We start from the raw sequence: 21,305 nt of genomic DNA, 5'->3' as shown, positions 1-21,305 counted from the left end.
CACATTATAGACAAATTAACACACGGGTTAAAGTTCAATGAGATCCAGATACACTCAAACTAATAGAAGAAAAAGAGGAGAAGAATCTGGAACAAATGGACACTGGAGAAAATTTCCTGAACAAAACACCAACGTCTTATGCTTTAAGATCAGGAATCGACAAATGGGATCTCATAAAACTGCAAAGCTTCGGTAAAGGACACTGTTGTTAGGACAAAATTCAAACAAACAAATTGGGAAAATATTTTTATCAAACCTACAACTAATAGAAGCCTTATATCCAAAATATGCAAAGAATTCAGGAAGTTAGACTGCAGGGAGAAAAATAAACCTATTAATAATGGGGTGCAGAGCTAAACAAAGAATTCGCAGCTGAGGAATGCCATATGACTGAGAAGCACCTAAAGAAGTGTTCAAGATCTTTAGTCAGAAAGGAAATGTAAATCAAAACAAACTAAGATTCCCCCTCACACCAGTCAGAATGGCTAAGATCAAAATCTCAGGTAACAGCAGGTGCTGACCAGGATGTGCAGAAAGAGGAACACTCTTCCATTGTTGGTGGGATTGCAGACTGCTACAACCTTTCCTGAAATCAGTCTGGAGGTTCCTCAGAAAATTGGACTAGCACAAACTGATGACCCAGCTATACCACTCTTGGGCACATACCGAAAATATGCTCCAACATATTACAAAGTCACATGCTCCACTATGATCAGAGCAACCTTATTTGTACTAGCCAGAAGCTGGAAAGAACCCAGATGCACCTCAACAGAGGAATAGACACAGGAAACGTGGTACAACTACAAAATCGAATATGACTCAGCTATTAAAAACAATGACTTTATGAAATTCATAGGCAAATGAATGGAACTGTAAAAATATCAGTCTGAGTGAGGTAACCCTATCACAGAAAAACACATATGGTATGCACTCATTGATATGTAGTTATTAGCAGAAATGCTCGAATTACCATAGATGCACAGAACACATGGAACTCAAGAGGATGACCAAAATGTGGATGCTTTACTCCTTCTTTAAAAGTGGAACAAAGATACCCTTGGGAGAGGATAGGAAGGCAAAGTAAAGAACAGATGCTGAAGGAACACCCATTCAGATCTTGCCCCACCTGTGGCCCATACATACACAGCCACCAAACTAGATAAGATGGATGAAGCAAAGGAGTGCAGGCTGACAGGAACCAGATGTAGATCTCTCCTGAGAGACACACCCAGAATACAGCAAATACAGAGGCGAATGACATCAGTAAACCTCTGAACTGAGAACGGGACCCCCATTGAAGGAATCAGAGAAAGAACTGAAAGAGCTTGAACGGGCTTGAGACCCCATATGAACAACAATGCCAACCAACCAGAGCTCCCAGGGACTAAGCCACTACCTAAAACTATACATGGACTGACCCTGGCCTCCACTGCATAGGTAGCAATAAATAACCTACTAAGGGCACCAGTAGATGTGGAAGCCCTTGGTCCTGCCAAGACTGTCCCGCCAGTTAAGGGGACTCTTGAAGGGATGGTGATAATGGGGGGAGTTTTGGGAGGGGAACACCCATATAGAATGGGAGGGAGAGGTTTTGGGGTATGTTGGCATGGAAACCGGAAAAGGGAATAACATTTAAAATGTAAATAAGAAATGCCCAATTTAATAAAGATGAAAAAATGGATTGAAAGAAATATTGCCATCAGCACATACAGCCTGCAAAGTTAAAAGTGAAATTGATTTATCAGATCATTGCTCATGAGATATTTATACTACATGCTACATTGGCTCATTTTGTTTATTCTTTTATTGCTGTACAGTCAGTGACTGACCAGACCTCTGAGGAAGAATGGCTCAAGAAGGAGCAGAGTGGAATAAAATCATCTTGAAAGGAGGAAAGATAAGGAACACTCTGATATACAGACAGGTTGATTCATGCTTATATATAAATGGTTCCAATAAAAATAGAATATGTGCAAAATGTACATATAACATAAATAGAAGGTTCTGCATCCTGAAAGAAATTTGATTGGGAAACAACTGTATTTTTAAAACATTTAAGTGTTCTGTTGTTGCTGCTGTCTTTGTTTATTCTGTGATTGTTTTCCGTTTCATGATTGTAGCTCTAAAGCTTTTTACATGTTTAAAAAAATGACCTATGTGTGTGTCAATCCAATAATTCAAGTTTTTTTTTTTTCAGAAAGAAGATCTTCCCTTTTCAAAGATATCTCCTCTTGCCAATAAACAACCCTAGTATTTTTTTTAAGAACTCTACCATCAAATATGAATTTTGCCTAAAAGGATTAATTTCCTCCTTTTCTAAGCATCACAAAACCAAATGTCAGACTTCTTGAAAATTTCCTTTAATGGGAATTTGTGATCTAGGTGGGGAGGTAGGCTGAAATCTGTGGCCAGTCTTAAGAGCCAGGGAAATTCTGGAGACCAGTGAAAAGAGGAATGTCCTAGTCCTCAAACGTAGAGTAACACAAATTTTGTGAAATGTTCTGAATTTCATTCTAATATTTCTGTCTTATTAATGTGTCATTCTTTTTTTTCTTTACATAATTGCCTCCTAGAGCCAAATATTGTACAGCAGAGTTATAAAAAACTATTGACATCTGATGAGTAAAGTACATTCTCCTATCTAAGTAAAAGTTTGCATATCTTTGGGCTCTTGCAGTCAAGCCTTAACCTGTGGACATAACTGTTTAGACTCTAATATTCTCTGAAGGAGATAGTAACTTTCAAAACATTATCTTATATGTTAAGAACACTGAGGTTTATTATTAGTTTATTCAATTGTCATGACAACTCCTCGTTTTCCTATGGGATTTCTCAACATTTAAGAGTATTGAGTAGTATTCCAGAGACACAGGGTTCAATTAGAATCACCTATATGTTTCTTTACCATGATCTGTGAGGCGAATTACAGGGTAGCTGAAGCATTCACCCTAATGGACTCTTGAGGCCCTGCAGACATGTGTTCATAGACATACTCAAACAATAATACACAGTAAGCACAAATAAAATAGTCCTTTTACATATCTATTTAAATACTGAAATTGGTATACTTTTAAAGAAAAGAGCATCTCCTTGAAAAATTCTTTCAAATAAAACTGATGATGGTTTTGGGATATCATTCCATAACTTCAGATGGTGGGCAATACCCCAATTATATCTATCTATGATATTAATATTATGTTTATGTGACAAAAGAATCCATGACTATACATGCCCCCTTGCTAAAATATTCCCTGAGAAAATTAATCTGCTCTGTTTTTTTGAGACAGCATTGAGGTTCGCTGAAGCAAATGCCTAAGTAATTCAGTGTAGAAGGAACTAGGGATATTCCCTGACAAGCAATTCTTGTTTATTACCTAATGAAAGATGGTAATTCCATATATATATATATATATATATATATATATATATATATACATATGTATATATGAGGCCACCAGGTTTCACTCATGAAGAATATTATGCTCTATATAAAAGTATCATATTTCTTAATTTTTAAAAGTGAGACCTGGACAACATGTATGAAGCTGGGATTTAAGGAACAAAAGTAATGTTGAGAAAGGATAATAAACTAGAGCCTTCTGTTTTATTAATATATGCTCATTCGGGGGATATTCTAGATTTAGCTATAAAAAAGCCTATTTTATTTCTTTTATTGGCATTTTTCATTTATATTGCAAATATTATCCTTTTTCCTCATTTCCCTTCCAAAAGCCTACTATTTCCTCCTGTTTCTAAGAGGGTTCTCCACTGCCTACCAGCTACTCTTTCCTCCCTCACTTACCTGACATAACCTGACACTGGAAAATCAAGCTTTTACAGGACTAAGGGTATCTCCTTCCATTGATGCCTGCCAAGGATGTCCTCTGCTACTTATGCTGCTGGAGTCATAGGTCCATCCCTGTGTAATCTTGGGATGGTTCTTTAGTCCCTGAAAAGTCTGGAGCGGCCCTGTATGGTTAATATCGTAGTTCTTCTTATTAGGTGGTGAACCCTTCAACTACTTCAGTCCCTTCTCTAATTCTTCCACTGGGACTCCATTCTCACTTCACTGGTGTCAGCAAACATCTGCCTCTTTATTTCTCAGGCTTTAGAAGAGACTCTCAGGAGACAATCATATCAGACTCTTGTCACATTACACTTCTTCCAAAATAAAATATGGTCTATTTTAGGTGGATTTATATGGGAAGGAATTCCAGGTGGGGCAATCTGTTCATGGTCTTCCCTTCAGTCTCTGCTCAACATTTTGTTTCCATATTTCATGCTGCAAGAATGACTGGCACATCGGAAATTTGGTCTTTCTTCTTCTTGAATTTCTTGTGGACTCTGAATTATGTCTTGGATATTGCAAGCTTTTCAGCTAATATCCACTTATAGTAGAAATTTCCACTTCTGCCCTGGGAGAATCCAGGTTCCCTTGCTTTTCAACCTGGAATAGAAAGAATGAAGCTTAGCAGGGCCTGTTGGTTTAGAGAGGAGCATAATCTGCATAAGTGTTTGATAAGTGGCCTTATCCAGAGATGGTTTTTCAGTGAAATAACTCTCGTTTATTTGGGGTAAGAAGAGTTAGATAAACTGAGGAGATAGATGTTTGTAAGGTGAATATACCTCATTGACTGTGCATGAACTGTTTGGAATACTTTAGTTGAATGAAGAATTCTGAGTGCTTCTACATCCTCATGGTGTGAGAGGAAGTCTGATGAGTAATTTGGACACCAGACTTAGTAACTACCACAAAGATGATGGAGGTGGGTGCATAGGTCTATGTGCTCTCATACATGTAGGCCCACAGGAAGATTGAAAGCTGTCCTACTCCTGATGATTTTCAGGGTTTGTACAAGTCATGACTTCACTCTTGTTCCAAACTTGCTCCCTCAGAGCATTCTCTTCTGGACCCCAAATCAATTCTCTAACATTTCCATACTGAAGCTAACAAAGACAAAATAATGGGTCCAATAAAATTATTAGTTTCAAATAACAGGTACAAAATTATTTTACTTAAGGACAATATTTGTTAAATATCAAAATGAAATAAACTACGCAAAGGAAAGTTACTACATTTAAAAAGTGATGAATGATTTTGCTTTCTCTATACATCCAATATTTATAAAATATAAAGAACTGTAAATACAACTGAAATAACATATTCAATTTTGATAAGATATGTGATGGCACAGGTAGAGAAATCAGTTGTATAATATACCATTTGCTTCACTCAATTGCTATTGTTACTTCTGTCATTCCTACTATGGTCTTTAGTGTTATTCATTCATGTATCAGAATCCTGTTCTATATTGCATATAGTTATAATGTCAAGTACAGCAGAAGAGAATGATATCACACCTGGTTATTGGACTAATTAATATTTATATGATACTGAAGTTTCTTACTTAATGCCTTTTCCAACTGTATGTACCCTGAATTCTGAAATATTATCACATTCTAAGAAAGCTGGCCTAGAGGAGTCATGGCACATATAACAATATTAAATTTGTCAATGTACAAAATGTGACTTTTTGTCAACAGGGGAAACATTTAACTAAAGCTTTTGACAAAAGAAAAAGAAAAAAATTATCTAAATGTTTGAGATAATTGGGGGTCTTATAAGAACTTTGCAATTGTTGACATTTGGAATGTTAAAGATCTAGAACCTTGGCCTTTTAGTACACTTATAAGCAACTTAACACTCAATTCTGTCTCACTTAACAAACTTTCAATTAGATGGTAAAGCTTTGGGAATGTATTACCAGACCACTAGCTGAATGAAAGGAACATAATAATTAAGACTATCATCAAGAGTTATAAAAAATCTATGGTATATATTTTCACCCTTTCCATAACACTTCAGTTGATTTCACTTGAAATCATATTGTTAAACACTACTATATTATTTTTTACAATGTGGCTATACATGTCTGTGTAATTACTTTAGTGTTAGAACATGTAAAGTAGTCACCACAAATCTCTTTTCCCATATGCTGACATTCATACTTGGCTAGAGTAAATAATCTCTTCTCTTTCTATTTTTAACTTTTATTTTTCTTGGATATTTGTATGTATTTATATTTCAAATGTTATCCCCTTTCCCCCATGCGCCATCCCCATTCTTCTGTTGAAGGACATCTGGGTTCTTTCTAGCTCCTGGCTATTATAAATAAGGTTACTATGAACATAGTGGAGGTTGTGTTCTTGTGATATTGTGTAGCATTAATTGGATGTATGACCAGAAGTAGTATATCCGGGTTGTCTAGTAATAATACATCCAATTTTATGAGGAACATCCAGACTTCTTTCCAGAGTAGTTGAATCAGCTTGCATTCCCACCAACAATGGAGGAGGGATCCTATTTCTCTACATCCTCTCCAGGATCTCTTTTCACCTTAAATTTTATCTTAGCCATTCTGACTGATGTGAGGTGGAATTTCAGGGTTGTTTCTGTTAACATTTTCCTGGTGATTAAGCACGATGAACTTTTCTTTAGGTGTTTCCCAGCCATTTGATATTCTTCAGTTGAAAATTCTTTGTTTAGCTCTGACCCCCAATTGTTAATACAGTTATTGGAGTCTCTGGAGTTGAACTTCTTGTGTTATTTGTTTATGGTGAATATAATTCATCTCTCAGATATAGGATTGGTAAAGATATTTTCCCAATATGTTGGTTGCCATTTTGTCCAATTAACAATGTTATTCGCCTTACAAAAGCTTTCCAAATTTATGAGGTCCCATTTGCTTGTTCTTGACTTAGAGCATAAGTCATTCATGTTCTGTTCATGACATTTTCTCTACTCTTCATATGTTCGAGCCTATTCTCCTCTTTTTCTTCTATTAGTTTGAGTGTATCTGGTTTTACGTGAAGGTCATTGTTCCACTTGGACATGAGTTTTGTACACAGAGATAAGAATGGGTTAACTTGTCTTCTTCCACCTCCAGATGACCCAGCCCCATTTGTTGAAAATGCTGTCTTTTTCCCCTGGAGAGTTCTAGCTCCTTTTCCAAAGATCAAGTGACCATAGATGTGGTGGGATGGGTCATTTCTGCATCTTTAATTCTATTACATTGATCTACCTGCCTGTCTCTGTACCAATACCATTGAGATTTTGTCTTGCTGAACTGTAATATAGCTTGTGGTTAGGCATTCCGGCAGAAGTTCTTTTATTGTTGAGAAAATTATTTTTACTATCCTAAGTTTTTTTTTTTCCAAATGAATTTGAAAATCTCTCTTTCTAACTCTATGAGGAATTGATCTGAAATATTGCTGGAGATTGCATTGAACCTAAACATTGATTAAGGCAAAATTTCCATTTATACTGTATTAATACTGACAATTTATGAGCATAGGAGGTCTTTCCATCTTCTGGGATCTTTTTCAGTTTCTTTCTTCAGAGACTTCAAGTTCGTGTTATACAGATATTTCACTTATTTGTTAGCGTCAAACCTATGTATTTTATATAGTTTGTGACTATTTTGAAAGATGTTGTTTCCCTAATTTCCTTCTCACTCTCTTTATCTTCTGAGTAGAGAAAGACTACTGATCTGTTTTAATTAACTTTATATGCAACCACCGTCATGAACATGCTTTTCAGGATTAGGATTCCTCTGGTGAATTTGTGGATTCACTTAAGTATATGATCATGCCTTCTGCAAATAGTCATATTTTGACTTATTGCTTTCCAATTTGTATTCCTTTGATTTCTATTTGTTTTATAGGACTTCAAGTACTACATTGAATAGGTAGAGAGTGAATGGGCAGGATTTTCTACTCCCCAATAGTAGTGGGATTGTCACAATGTTCTGTTCAGTAATGTAGGCTATTGGCTTGCTATATATTGATTTTTACAACATTTAAGTTTGGGCCTTAATACCTGATTAATCCAAGTCTTTTATCATGACAAAATGTTCAATGTTCAAATACTTTTTCCACATCTAATGATATGATTATGCAGTCTGTTTGTTTGTTTGTTTGTTTTTTTAGTTTATTTACATAGTGTATTACATTGATGGATTTCTGTGTACTGAAACATCCCTGCATCCCTGGGTTAAAGCCTACTTGATCATGATGTATGATCCTTTGGATTTGTACTGGGACTCAGTTTACAGGAATTTTACTGAGAATTTTGTATTGATGTTCATAAGGAAGATTGGTCTGAAGTTCTCTTTCCTTGTTGCATCTTTTGTAGTTTAGGTTATAAGCACGTCTTCCCCAGCCTCACTGCTCCCACTCTCACCCATTCACTCCCACCTCAACACCTGGGATTCCCCAAACTGAAGACACAAGTCATCACAGGAACAAGGGTTTCTCCTCCTATTGATACAAGATTAAGCCATTTTCTGCTACATATGTGGCTGGAGACTTCATACGTATACTTTGGCTGGTGGTTTAGTGTCTGGGAGCTGTGGTGCTCTGGTTGTTGATATTATTGTTCTTTCTACAAGGTTGCAAACCCATTCTGCTCCTTCAGTCCCTTCTCTCACTACTTCATTTTGGTCCGCATGTTCAGTCCAATGGTTAGCTGTAAGAGTCCCCATCTGGGGGAGGGAGAGATAAACCTTCAAAGAGGCAGACACGCCTGGGAAACCAGAAGAGACTGCACTCTGCACACATTACTGTTTCCAGAGGAAAACACCAAACGGCATCTGCAACCCTGGTGCACTGAAGCTCCCAGAAACGGTGGCACAGATCTTCCTGGTTGCTGCTGCCGCAGAGAGCTCGTGGGCAGCACCCCATGAGCAAACTTGAGCCTTGGGACCACAGGTAAGACCAACTTTTCTGCTGCAAGTGACCTACCTGGTGAACTCGGGACACACAGAGGCAGAATTCCTCTAGGACCAGGTACTCCCTGTGTTTACCGGGAGTCCCACACCCGTGGGTCCCGGCCCGCAGCAGCTCTCTGTTCCCAGACCCCGTGGGAGAGAGACCTCACTGCCTGGTTAGGTGGGCACTCCTGAGGCTGCAGAGCAGAAGAGACCACCAACACTGCCCACCCCTGCACACATCCCTGGACCAAGAGCAAACTGTATAAGGCCTCTGGGTTCCCGTGGGGGAGGGCCCAAGAGCGGCAGGACCCCTGCGCCTGAGACACCGCCAGAACCTGAAAGAAACAGACCGGATAAACAGTTCTCTGCCCCGAAATCCCGTGGGAGGGAGAGCTAAACCTTCAGAAAGGCAGACACGCCTGGGAAACCAGAAGAGACTGCACTCTGCACACATTACTGTTTCCAGAGGAAAACACCAAACGCCATCTGGAACCCTGGTGCACTGAAGCTCCTGGAAACGGCGGCACAGGTCTTCCTAGTTGCTGCTGCTGCAGAGAGCTCGTGGGCAGCACCCCACGAGCAAACTTGAGCCTTGGGACCACAGGTAAGACCAACTTTTCTGCTGCAAGTTACCTGCCTGGTGAATTCAAGACACAGGCCCACAGGAACAGCTGAAGACCTGTAGAGAGGAAAAACTACACGCCCAGATTTCCAGGTTTTTTTTTGAATATATGCTTTTGTAGTAGAATCTGATTTTTTTTTTATTTCTTCAGAGTCTGTTGTGTCTACCTTTTCGTTTCTGGCTTTATTAATTTGGATATAGCTTCTGTGCCCTCTGGTTATTCCGACTGAGGATTTATCTATCTTGTTTATTTCCTCAAAGAACCAGCTTCTAGTTTTGATGATTCTTTGTATAGTCCTTTTTTGTTTCTACTCTGTTGATTTCAGCCCTGCGTTTGATTACTCCCTGCCTTTTACTCCTCTAGCATGCATTTGCTTCTTTTTCTTCTAGAGCTTTTAGGTGTGCTGTCGTGCGGCTAATGTATGCTCTCTTATGTTTTGTTTTTGAGGCAGTCAGAGCCATGAGAATTCCTCCTAGCACTGCTTTCATTTTGTCCCATAATTTTGTGTTTGTTGTGCCTTCATCTTCATTACATTCTAAAACGTCTTCAATTTATTTCTTTTTCTTTCTTTCTTTCTTTCTTTCTTTCTTTCTTTCTTTCTTCCTTCCTTCCTTCCTTTCTTTCTTTCTTTCTTTCTTTCTTTCTTTCCCAAGTTATCAATGAATAGAGTGCTCTTCAACTACCATGTACATGTAGGCTTTCTGTCCTTTTTGTTGTTATTGAAGTCCAGCCTTAGTCCACATCATCATGATATGTGATTTTAAAGGCAAATCTTGATTTGCTGGTGTGTTTGGATATCCAGCATTTGCTTTGGTGAGTGGGCTCTGATGACACCAAGTAGTCTTGGCTTCTGTTGCTTAGGTTCCTGCACTTGCCTCTCACCATCAGGTTGTCTCTTGTTTTGCTGTCTCTGACAGTGGCTTAACCGTCACTGTGCCTGTGTGTAAGCACTCCTGGAGAACTGTTTTCTTTCAGACAGATCTGGGAACAGAAATGTGCTCCTGTGTTTGAGTGACATGAAGCCTACAGGTGGGTTGCATGGAGCAGAAGAGTTGGTTTGACCTCTGCTCCCAGGTGTGTAGGTTATCTCGAAATGGGCTTTCGGCTCTTGGCATAGGCAGACATTGGAAGGGTCCTTCCCGTGACTGCTCCTAGTTCCCTGTGTCCAGCATGGAGAGAGGGCACTAGGCATTCTTCTTGGGTCAGAAATGTTGAAAGAATTAGTTGTCTTATCTGAGCTCTCAGGATTGTCCACACTTCTGAGTGTCCAACTCTCTCCCCTGACCAGATATGGGTGCAGAGAGATCTTTGATTGGTTCAGTTCTGGGCACAGCCAGATACTGGAAGTTTTATGCCCCAGATACCTTCTGCCTTTGTGTGTCCTAATTCCACCAGGACATTTGTTTGGAGCAGAAGAATAGGTCTTACTTCTGTTCTCAGGTGTACAGGTGCTTCTGAACACTGATATTTAATTCTCTCACTGGCAAAAATCTGTAGGCTCATTCCTCTTTTGCTCCTAAGTCCCTATGCCCAGAGAACACAAAGGCCACTATGAGGGTTCCTCTTGGGCAAGGAATGTGAGCATAAGTTGTAATCATCTCTGAACTCCCAGTATTGTCCACAATTCTAAGAGTCCAGCTCTCACCAGAGAACTGTGTGACCAGTACACTTCAGTAGGCATACTTTTAACGGAAATATGTCTACTTGAAAAATTCCTGCCGGGCAAATTGATGACGATTTTGGGATGCCTTGTTATTCCACAACTTTAGAATTTGAGCAATATCAAAAATGTCTGTATATATTATTAATAGTATGCTTATGTGACAGATGAATGTCTGACAGATATGTGACCCCCCTCCTATCTGGGTCTATCCAATTTTGTCTCAGGAAATTAATCTTGTTTAGTCTTAGGGTACAGCAATTGTGTTCACTGAAGAAGACTTTAAGGAATACAGTGAAGAACATCCTAAGGATATTCCCTGAGAAATAATCATAGCTTACATACCAGTAAAAGAATCAATTCCCTGTAATCTCACATATATGAGGTATATAGGTTTCAGTACATGAGAAGTTTTTTATGCTGTATAAAATATCTGGTGTTTCCTAACTCTTGAAAAGAGACATTTGGGGAAAGGGTATGATGCTGGGTTTTAAGCTAATAAAATAGTATTGAAAAGGATAATAAACTACAACCTGATGCTTCATTAATATATACTCATTCCGTGGATATTCTGGATTTCATGATGCATGTTTAAATTTTTGTACAGAGGAATTTTATTGGATGGCTGAGGAGAGGATTCAATACATGGAATATAATGGACGGAATATAATGTTCTGTGATTTCAAGGCGCACATGATTCAATTGACCATCTTCCTATGTGAGAGGAAGAAACACGTGCTGTCAGAACAACAGCATGAAGGGTTTAGAGTTTTGTTTTGTTTTTTCATGAACATACTATATACCTGGTAAGGAGCTGTGTGGACATGCTGAGATTTGCTTGAATATTTTTTATACAACATGTAAACAAAAATTAGTTAATAATAGCAAAAACTATATTGCCAAAATATTTAATAGGTATTTCCTTTTTTATTCTACTTTCTCTTCATCTTTGACATCAGGGCTGGAAATATTTAGGCAATCAATTGATTGTTCCTCAGGTGGTGAAGTAAACACTCGCCCTTTCTGTACATTGTAAATGGAAGTCACAATTTTTACCTGGCTACTGCAATCTAGCAAAGCTAGAAAAGTCCAACTCTGAAATTTTATCCTTTAATTGGAATGTTGATCTTATCCTCTAAGACCTCCGACTTGACCCTCACTTTATCAAAGTACAACTGAAAATAGAATATGTGCAGGATAGAGTTCATGCTCCTCATATAGTGCTACTCGCTGATAGTGAAATAGTCATTTCTAAGCATCCTCCCCTGTCTTTCAAGCACCAAGCACCTTGGTGGAATTAGAAGAATAGGCTTCAAATCTGACTTAAACTGCTCTGTGTAGCACTTCTGTGGCATTTTACATTCCTTTCCACCCTAGAAAAGACCTCTATCAAATATAACTTTCTACTTAGTTCTCAGATGCACATTCTTCTTTTCCTTTCTGTCCTCTGTCCCAATCTCTGTCTACAATCCTCCACACTGAATTTGTCATGGTCATATTAGTTACCTGATACCCTGATCACTAAACCTGCCTAAGTTCATGGGAACACTTCTCATCCAGGGCCTTGGCTCAATCACTTATGTAGACTTACATTTCCCTGCATCCATAAATATAATAGCTCCAGCTTTAGGAATATTACTTTGATATCATTTTTCTTTCAGGGTTCTTGATCACAATATATTTTTGCTGTTTATTTGTTTCCAGAATACTTTTTGAGTCCATCCTCACCATCAGTTTTGAGTCAGTAAGTTTCACTGCCCTTTGGAATATCCTCTTTTGTTTGGAGCCTTGAGATCTTTTATCATCATTGTGTAATTTTCAAATTTTGTTTTAATAAGTCTTAAATCCTTAGAGAAGTCTGCTGCTTTCTAGGAGTGTGGCAATTGAGAACCTGGAATGGAAAAACTGTGAACTGTACAGTCCATCCCCAGGACTTTATTTTGTATTCCTTGTGAGTAATTTCTTCTCGAGTGACTTTTTTTCTTGATCGGCTAACATTTTCAAAATCTACTGATCCTTCAGATTTATCTGGTTTAATTTCTCCTCTCTCTCTCTCTCTCTCTCTCTCTCTCTCTCTCTCTCTCTCTCTCTCTTTCTCTCTCTCTCTCTCTTTCTCTCTCTCTCTCTAGCTCTCTCTCTGTTTTCTATCTATCTATCTCTGCCTCTGTCTCTCTTTTTCTCTCTCTTTCAGTCTCTCTCTCTCTGCCCCCCTCTCTTTCTCTTATTTCTATTCCATCACTTTAAATATGAAAAGAGATATTAAGAAGGGCACATTTTATTTTATATTCAGTCTTTTAGCCAGTGTCCACTAATGCAGAATGTTGTTAAAGTAGCGACTGTTGTTCTTTAGTAATTTTTCCTGATATTACATGTATATAGTGCTTTTGTACATTCTCTAATTGTGTTACATTTTTCCTAAGCACTCTTTCTTTCCTTTGTATACAGATCGAAATGTGAATATAATTCAATCTATTATACTCATCATTGCCCAGAAAGCACCTTGAATTTATCCCTGACCAATTTATACAGGGGTTTATGAAGAACTCCTGCTTTCATACTAGCAATAGTACAGCTTAAAGCTCACATCTGCCTGCCTTGTGTCATCAGTTTTAGAGTCTCTGTAGCCTGGCAACCATGTACGCATATGTGATTGGAGGGTTATGCTGGCTTACTAGCACAGACTGGGGACGGCGGCGATGTGATTACATATGTCGTGCAGCAGGGACTGCTCAGAGAAGAGGCAGCCAAAGATTCCTGTCAAAACCACCCTAGGACTGGTCAGCAAGACAATGCACCAAACAAGGTCAGCTCCCACAAAACCCATAATTTGTTTCATTGGTAGATATGATTTTTTTCACACTAAATATTGCAAATTTGTTGGGTAAAAGACAATTCTATAGATCTCAAGTCTTTGACTCTGAACAGTCAGATCAGAAACCTATCAGATCAGGACCTGGCTTCCTTTGTCCTGTCCTGTGTTGTGTTTGCTGCAGTGCCCCTCCCCTTGAGCTGTCAATCTGCCCTGTCACTACAGTTCAGTTCTCTTACAGGGTGAATATTAGCATTTCAAAGACCTGACAGTATTGTGGATTATTGTTGTGTGGGAGTAATTGCAGTCAAGAAAATTAAAAGGATATTTAAATTTGTATATGGATTTTGCATAAAAATTACATCCATAAAGGATGTGGTATCTGGGTATCTGCCATAGACTGAACGATATGAAGGGATAAAAACATTTGATAGTTAGCATACGTATTATCATCAGATGGAAAGCACACAATAGATCACATAGTTTGTACCTCCCAGTCTCTGAATAATCAGGGTTATCAGGTAAGAATTAGTATTGATGTTATAATAATTATAAAAATGGAAAGGAGTTTCCAAAAATGGCTGTAAGAAAGTAGTGGGCATTGTGTATTCGGGTGTGTTATCTGCAAGCATGTGGAAACGTGCTGCATCTTCCACATATACATATATAGAAGCACACACACACACACACACACACACACACACACACACACATATATATATATATATATACACACAAAAATACTTATACACATACTCAATCACATACAGTGCATAGAGCAGTATAGAATAATAAACCGTTTTTCGGTGATCACATAAGGTGATCTAGTTTGAATGTTATTACAGTACTTTAGTGTCTTTCAGTATATGTTATTTGTTAATATGTTTTTACTTTTAAATCTTGCCCTGGTTCAACAATAAACTGGTGATGGGAAAGAACTTTCTTTGTATATGTAATCTGTATTTTGCTCTGATCCACTGATTTGCATGAATTGTATAAGATATGCAAAATAGAATGCAGATTTGTTTTTGGGTTTTCTGGTGTTTGGGGGCGGTTTGGCCAGTCTCCATCAGATAAATCCACAAGCTTGTGTTTTTTCTTTTGTTTCTGTTTTTTTTTTCTTTCTGGGTTTTTGGAACTGTAATTTGTTTTTCATTATAAAATGGTGTTTTATCTTTATTGAAAATTGATTTTTGTCCCACTTTTTCATTTCCATTTTCATTTTTTATTTATATCATGGTTACATTTTTCCATTTTTTAAACTCTTTCCAGTTTCTCCTCACCTCCCCTCCCTTCTAGATCTTCTGTTTCCTTTGTGGCTCTCATGAGGAAAATAACACCCAAAAGATAACATCCAAACATTAACAAATTGAAATATAATAAGATATTGAAAGAACATATTGAGGGTGGACAAGGCAATCCAACAGAAGGAAAATGAGCAGACACAAAAATCAGAGACCCAATTAACACACTCAAGTATTCCATAAAAGCACTAAATTGAATGCTTTAAGATGTGTACAGAGGAAACAATGCAAACTAATAATAGGCTTTGAGACACAGAGATACTCAGAGACATGTAGTATACTTTTACTCATTGTATTTTGTTTTCTATTTCATAATGTTGTTTGGGTTTAAGAAATATATATATATATATATATATATATATAATGCAATATATATATATATATAATGCAATCCTGTGTTGATCCAAGCCAACATCATTCTGAGGGTTTGCTAAGCTTGTTTCTTCTAAAGTGGTATTAATTAATATACATAAGACAGAGTAGCACCATTCAATACAGTTTTTGTTAGTTCAACTACTACATAGTACAATTTGAAATCTGGCATGGTCATATCTCCTCAACTTTGTTTATTATCCAAGTTTAGTTTACAGGGTATCTTTTTTTTTTCTTCATATAATTTTCCAGCACTATTTTTTAATTTCTGTGAAGGATATTATTGGCTATCAACAAATATATACATAGGTAATACATATGTAACACTTTATATAACATGTTTCATATAATATATATTATATAACAGTATTATATATAATGTTTTATAAATGATATTGTTTATATAGCTTGTTCCTCAAAATATTTGTTATTTCAGGACATAACTTTTCATTAATTTGTTCACACTGGTACTTTCCTGAAAGTGATTTTCAGCATTATCAGGTTTCTGCTGCCAAATTTAGGAACTTTTATGGATAAAATCATATATTATTCAAAGGAATCTCCTAATACTTTGCTGAATAAGACAGGAAGAATAGAATTCCTTGTACGGTTCCTGATTTTAATGAAAATGTTTTGAATTTCTCACCATTTAACAGGAAGCTCCCTCTGATATTGTTGTATGCTGTTTTATTTTTCTGAAATATGTTCTGTTTATCCTTCCCAGTGACCCCATTTCTAAGGAGACAGTACACTTGCTACCCTAGTAGCCATCTATTTCAATAAGAATGTGTACATGCAGGGTTGGAATATTGAGAAGACATTGAATTTGTGCTCAGTCTTGTGAGGAGCACACTTGTAACTCTAACTGTAAGGGCCATGTTTACAAGTCCAGGCCATTTAAAGGGACATTCCATAGCATTTATACCTGTCCGCTAGCTTTTACCTGGTCCGGGGAGTTTTAGAACTCCCAACTGTTGTCTGAGAACTGACTGCTGCTTATTAACTGTCCTTTATGGAGATAGGTATCATTGTGCCAACAAAAACAGTAGTAATAAAATTGTTATCTATGGAAATAATCAACAACACTTGCCAAAAAACATAACAGAAATATTTAAAAGGGAATTTGACAAAATGGAGATTTAGTAATACAATGTTAGTGTGTTCTCTGCTAGGATATTTAAATTCCCTAGCAAAGTTTATTGACCGTGTTTGTTGTATCATTCCTGAATTTTCTCCTGTTAAAGTGGCTTCCCTTCTAATTAATAATGTGGTCAGTTAAGAACAAAATTCCCTTTGTACAGTTGCAATGTTAATGCATTTTACTAAACCAGTCATTATTGTAGCATATAAGGATTATTAATGGATAGGAAAACCATTAATTTTTTCTTAATGGAGACTGAATAGTGTTTTCTAGCATTATGAAAGATAACCACCAGGGAAACTGTGCTGGATGCCACAAGACTGAATACTCTATGTCCAGCAAAGAAATTTTATTGTGTATATCATAATCTTATATTGAAATCTCCTGGTAAAAACTCAGGCTCTTTCCTACTTTCTCTTTTATTCAATTTTATCTGTTTTTATGTTGAAAGACACAGAATTAGGAATCAAAAAATTATTGTCAAAATACCATTGAGTTTATATGATTTAGCTGTTTATTGCTTTGAATAAAATCTTCTATGAATGTGATTTCTATAATCAGCAAGACTCCACCATGTTAAAATAATTTCTCCTTTAGGAACATTTGTTCTTTCTCTCAGTAATGTACACTGTAGAGTGCCCCCCTTGTTACATCTGAAAGACATTGGTTCCTTTGTTACATTCTTTCCATTCCCAGTTGCTCTTAGTTTTCATCCAACACAAAGATCCATGAGAGATGAAAGAAGTGTTTTGATAGAGAATTTGCATTTATGACTGAGTTACCAAATTTCTCTTACTCTACACACATTTTTCAGTTATGTGTCTGCCTTTGTTACCCACAATAACAGATAGTAGCTTCTGTGATCATGGCTGAGCAATATACTAAAGGGAATAACAGAATATCATTAGGATTCCTTAAATTGCTACAATGTTTTGCAGAATAAAATGGTGTTTGGTATGTGACTTGACCCACAATCTACTTATAACCCTTTTCTTGGGCATATAAACATCGTCAGGAATGTGTCTCATGGACTGGGCATTGAATCCAGTCAAATAATTGTAACTTACTCTCACCGTGTTTGTACAACTATTACACCCAGGTACACTGTAGCCTGTACCCCTTGTAAATTGAAGGATTTCAGCTATGTTCATCTTTCATTTTCTCCTCAAGAAGTATGAATACATTTTCCAATCCATGAACACTATCTACGTGTAGTGAATATTCCAATTAGTCACCAACTTAACGTTTTTATGTTCAATGAGATAGGTAAGTGTTGTCTCATCAATATAGCTTTGCTATCAGTTTCTGTAAAGCAACCAATGATGTGGGTAGGAATGTAAGTTGTTTCAGAGTTACTGTAAGAACTCAGTCATCAAAACTCAAATAGATGTAACCCATACATGGCACTGGAGTGGCTTTGGTAGTGAGAAATGGCAGTTAGGTTGCACTCTCCCCATTATTTTGTGATGTATTTTAAGAGTATTCCATTAACATAGTATATATTAAGGAGCCTGTACTATAGTACTATTCTATAACATTCTTCCCAAAGTCCACAGATTCTCATGTCCCTTACCCCACTTTCCTCCACTTCTGCATATAATATTCCCATTCAACTATCACATTATACCACATGTCTCCAGATTTAATTATGTTTTCACATATTCAAGAAAGTCCTTCATCATTTCTAGTTCCTCACTCTACATCTTATCTCTGAGGACTTAAGGATTCTTACATATATTTGTAAGGATTAAAACTTAACAAGTAGTTTTAAGTGATCACATCTACATTTCTCTTTTGGGTTCTGAGTACCTCACTCTGGATGATTTTTTTCACTCAGGATGACTTTTTTCTAGTTCTATCCACTTAAGTAAGAGTTCAATGACTTTATCAGTTCATGAAGTAAGTTACATTTCATTGTGTAAATGTACCATATTTTCATTATTCATTCAATGGTTTATGGACATAGTGTTGAGTATATCTGGGTAAAAAAGAAGGAAGACCAAAATGTGGATGCTTCAATCCTACATAGGAGAGAGAACAAAATTGTCACAGGAGATAGAGGAAGGAAGGGACCTGGAAGGAAGAGTGGAGGGAGAGGGAAAAGATGGAACAAAATCAGTTATTGGAAGGGATAGAAGACAAATGCAGATGGTTAGGAAACCGAATAGAAATATTAGCAGTGGGGACTGCAGAACTCGGGATAGCTACTAAAAATCCCCAGACACCAGGGAAACAAGAGGCTCCCAGGACCAAACTGGGATTTCTTTATCAGAAATACCCTACACAGGGCAGATAGAAACTTAGAGACCACCTCCAGTAGATAGGCACTACCCCTAGTTGAGGGATTGGGCCACCCACCCATCTCAGAAATTTTAATCCAGAAATGTTCCTGACAAAAGGAAAGAGAGGGAAAAAATGGAAAAGAACCTGAAGGAAGGGCCATCCAGAGTCTGCCCTATCTAGGGATCCATTCCTTCTGCAGATACCAAACCCGAACCCTCCTGCTGATTTCAAGAAGCACTTGCTGACAGAAGCCTAATATAGCTGTTCTCTCGGTGGTTCTATCAGCACCTCAGCAAAATAGATGCAATACAGCCAATCATGAGACTGAGCCTTGGAGACCCCGATGGAATAGCTAGGGGAAGGACTGAAGGAGCTGAAGGAGATTGCAACCAAGGCTTAGTCCCCGGAAGCTCTGGTTGTTTGGCATTGTTCCTGAACTTGCCCGATCTCATTTGATTTTTTTTTTTTTATGATTGAGGTAACTCACCGAGGATGATATTATCTAATTCCATCTATTTGCCTGTGAATTACATGAAGTCATATTTTTTGATAGCTGAGCAGCATTCCGTTGTGTAGAAATACCATATTTTCTGTATCGATTCATTTGTTGAAGGAAAACTGGGTCCTTTCCAGCTTCTGGCTGTTATAAATAGGGCTGCTACGAACACAGTGGAGCATATGTCTTTGTTGTACATTGGAACACCATTTCCACCATATGCCCAGGAGTGGAACAGCTGGGTCCTCAGGTGTTGCAATTTTCTGAGGAAACTTCAGACTGATTTCCCAAGTTTTCACTAGTTTCCAATCCCACCAAAAATGGATTAGTGTTCCTCTTTCTTCACATTCTTGCCAGCAAATGTTGTCACCTGAGTTTTGATCTTAAACAGTCTGACTGGTGTGATGTGGGATTCCGGTGGATTTTTTTTTTGATTTGCATTTCGCTGATGACTAAGGATGTTGAACATTTCGTTAGGTGCTTCTCAGCCATACGATATTCCTCACTTGAGAATGTTTGGCTTAGCTCTGTATCCCATTTTAAACAGGGATATTTGGCTCTCTGGAGTCTAACTTCTTGAGTTCTTTCTTTTTTTTTTTTTATTAACTTGAGTATTTCTTATATACATTTCGAGTGTTATTCCCTTTCCCGGTTTCCGGGCAAACATCCCCCTCCCCCCTCCCCTTCCTTATGGGTGTTCCCCTCCCAACCCTCCCCCCATTGCCGCCCTCTATCAGTTGTAGGATTGATAAAGATCTTTTCCAAATCTGCCGGGTACCGTTTTGTCCTAATAACAGTCTCCTTTGCCTTACAGAAACTTTGCAGTTCTATGAGGAGCCATTTGAGAATTCATGATCGTAGAGCAATTTTGTTCCAAAAATTCTCTGCAGTCCCCATGTGTTCAAGAAACTTCCGTACTTTTTCTTCTATTAGTTTGAGTGTATCAGGTTTGATGTAGCAATCCTTGATACCCTTGGACTTCAGCATTGTACAGACTGATAAGAATAGGTTGATTTGTATCCTTCTATAGCCTGATATCCAGTTGAGCCAGCACCATTTGTTGAAAATGCTATCTTTTTTCCACTGGATGGTTTTAGCTCTGTTGTCTGGGTCGTCAATTCTATTCCATTTATCTGCCTGCCTGTCTCTGTTAAAATATGATACAGTTTTTATCACTGTTGGTATGTAAATCACCTTGAGGTCGGGGGTGGTGATTCTCTTATTGTTGAAGATAGTTTTTGCTATCCTGTGATTTTTGTTCCAAATGAATTTGCAAATTGCTATTTCTAAATCTTCAGAGAACTTATTTGGAATTTTGATTGGGATTGCATTCAACTCGAAGATTACTTTTGGCAAGATGTACATTTTTGCTATATTAATCCTGTGATTTCAAGAGCATGGGAGATCTTTCCATCTTCTGAGATCATCAATTTCTTTCTTCATAAACTGGAAGTTCTTGTCTTACAGATCTTTCACTTGCTTCACTAGATTCACACTGAGTTATTTTATGTTATTTGAAAAATTGTGAAGGGTGTCATTTCCCTAATTTCTTCCCAGCCTGTTTATCCTTTGAGTAGCGGAAGGATATTGATTAATTTGAATTAATTTTGTATATAGCCTCTTGGCTGAAGTTGTTTTCAGGCTTATTACTTCTCTGGTGGAACTTTAGGTGTCCCTTATGTATACTATCCTTTCAACTTCAAGTAGTGATATTTTCACTTCGTCCCTTCCGATTGTTATCCTTTTGATCTCCTTTTGTTGTCCGATTGCTCTGTCTAGTACTTAGAGTATTATATTGAATAAGTAGGGTAAGAGTGGACAGGCTTGACTAGTCCCTGATTTTAGT

The 21,305-nt window shown here is 37.5% G+C and overlaps 1 long non-coding RNA gene across 5 annotated transcripts in view; it reads left to right on the top strand.

Annotated features, from left to right (window-relative positions):
- The window catches only part of LOC134483425 (uncharacterized), a 602,791-nt gene that overhangs the window by 327,484 nt on the left and 254,002 nt on the right, over positions 1-21,305 (top strand). For all 5 annotated transcript variants that reach the window (XR_010060299.1, XR_010060303.1, XR_010060302.1 and 2 more), the window contains one exon: positions 1,818-1,924. This is a non-coding gene — a long non-coding RNA (uncharacterized LOC134483425). The remainder of the gene's footprint in view (positions 1-1,817; positions 1,925-21,305) is intronic.

Source organism: Rattus norvegicus, chromosome 1, assembly GCF_036323735.1.
Source record: "Rattus norvegicus strain BN/NHsdMcwi chromosome 1, GRCr8, whole genome shotgun sequence".
NCBI lineage: Eukaryota > Metazoa > Chordata > Mammalia > Rodentia > Muridae > Rattus > Rattus norvegicus.
This window is presented reverse-complemented; position numbering and strand designations above follow the sequence as displayed.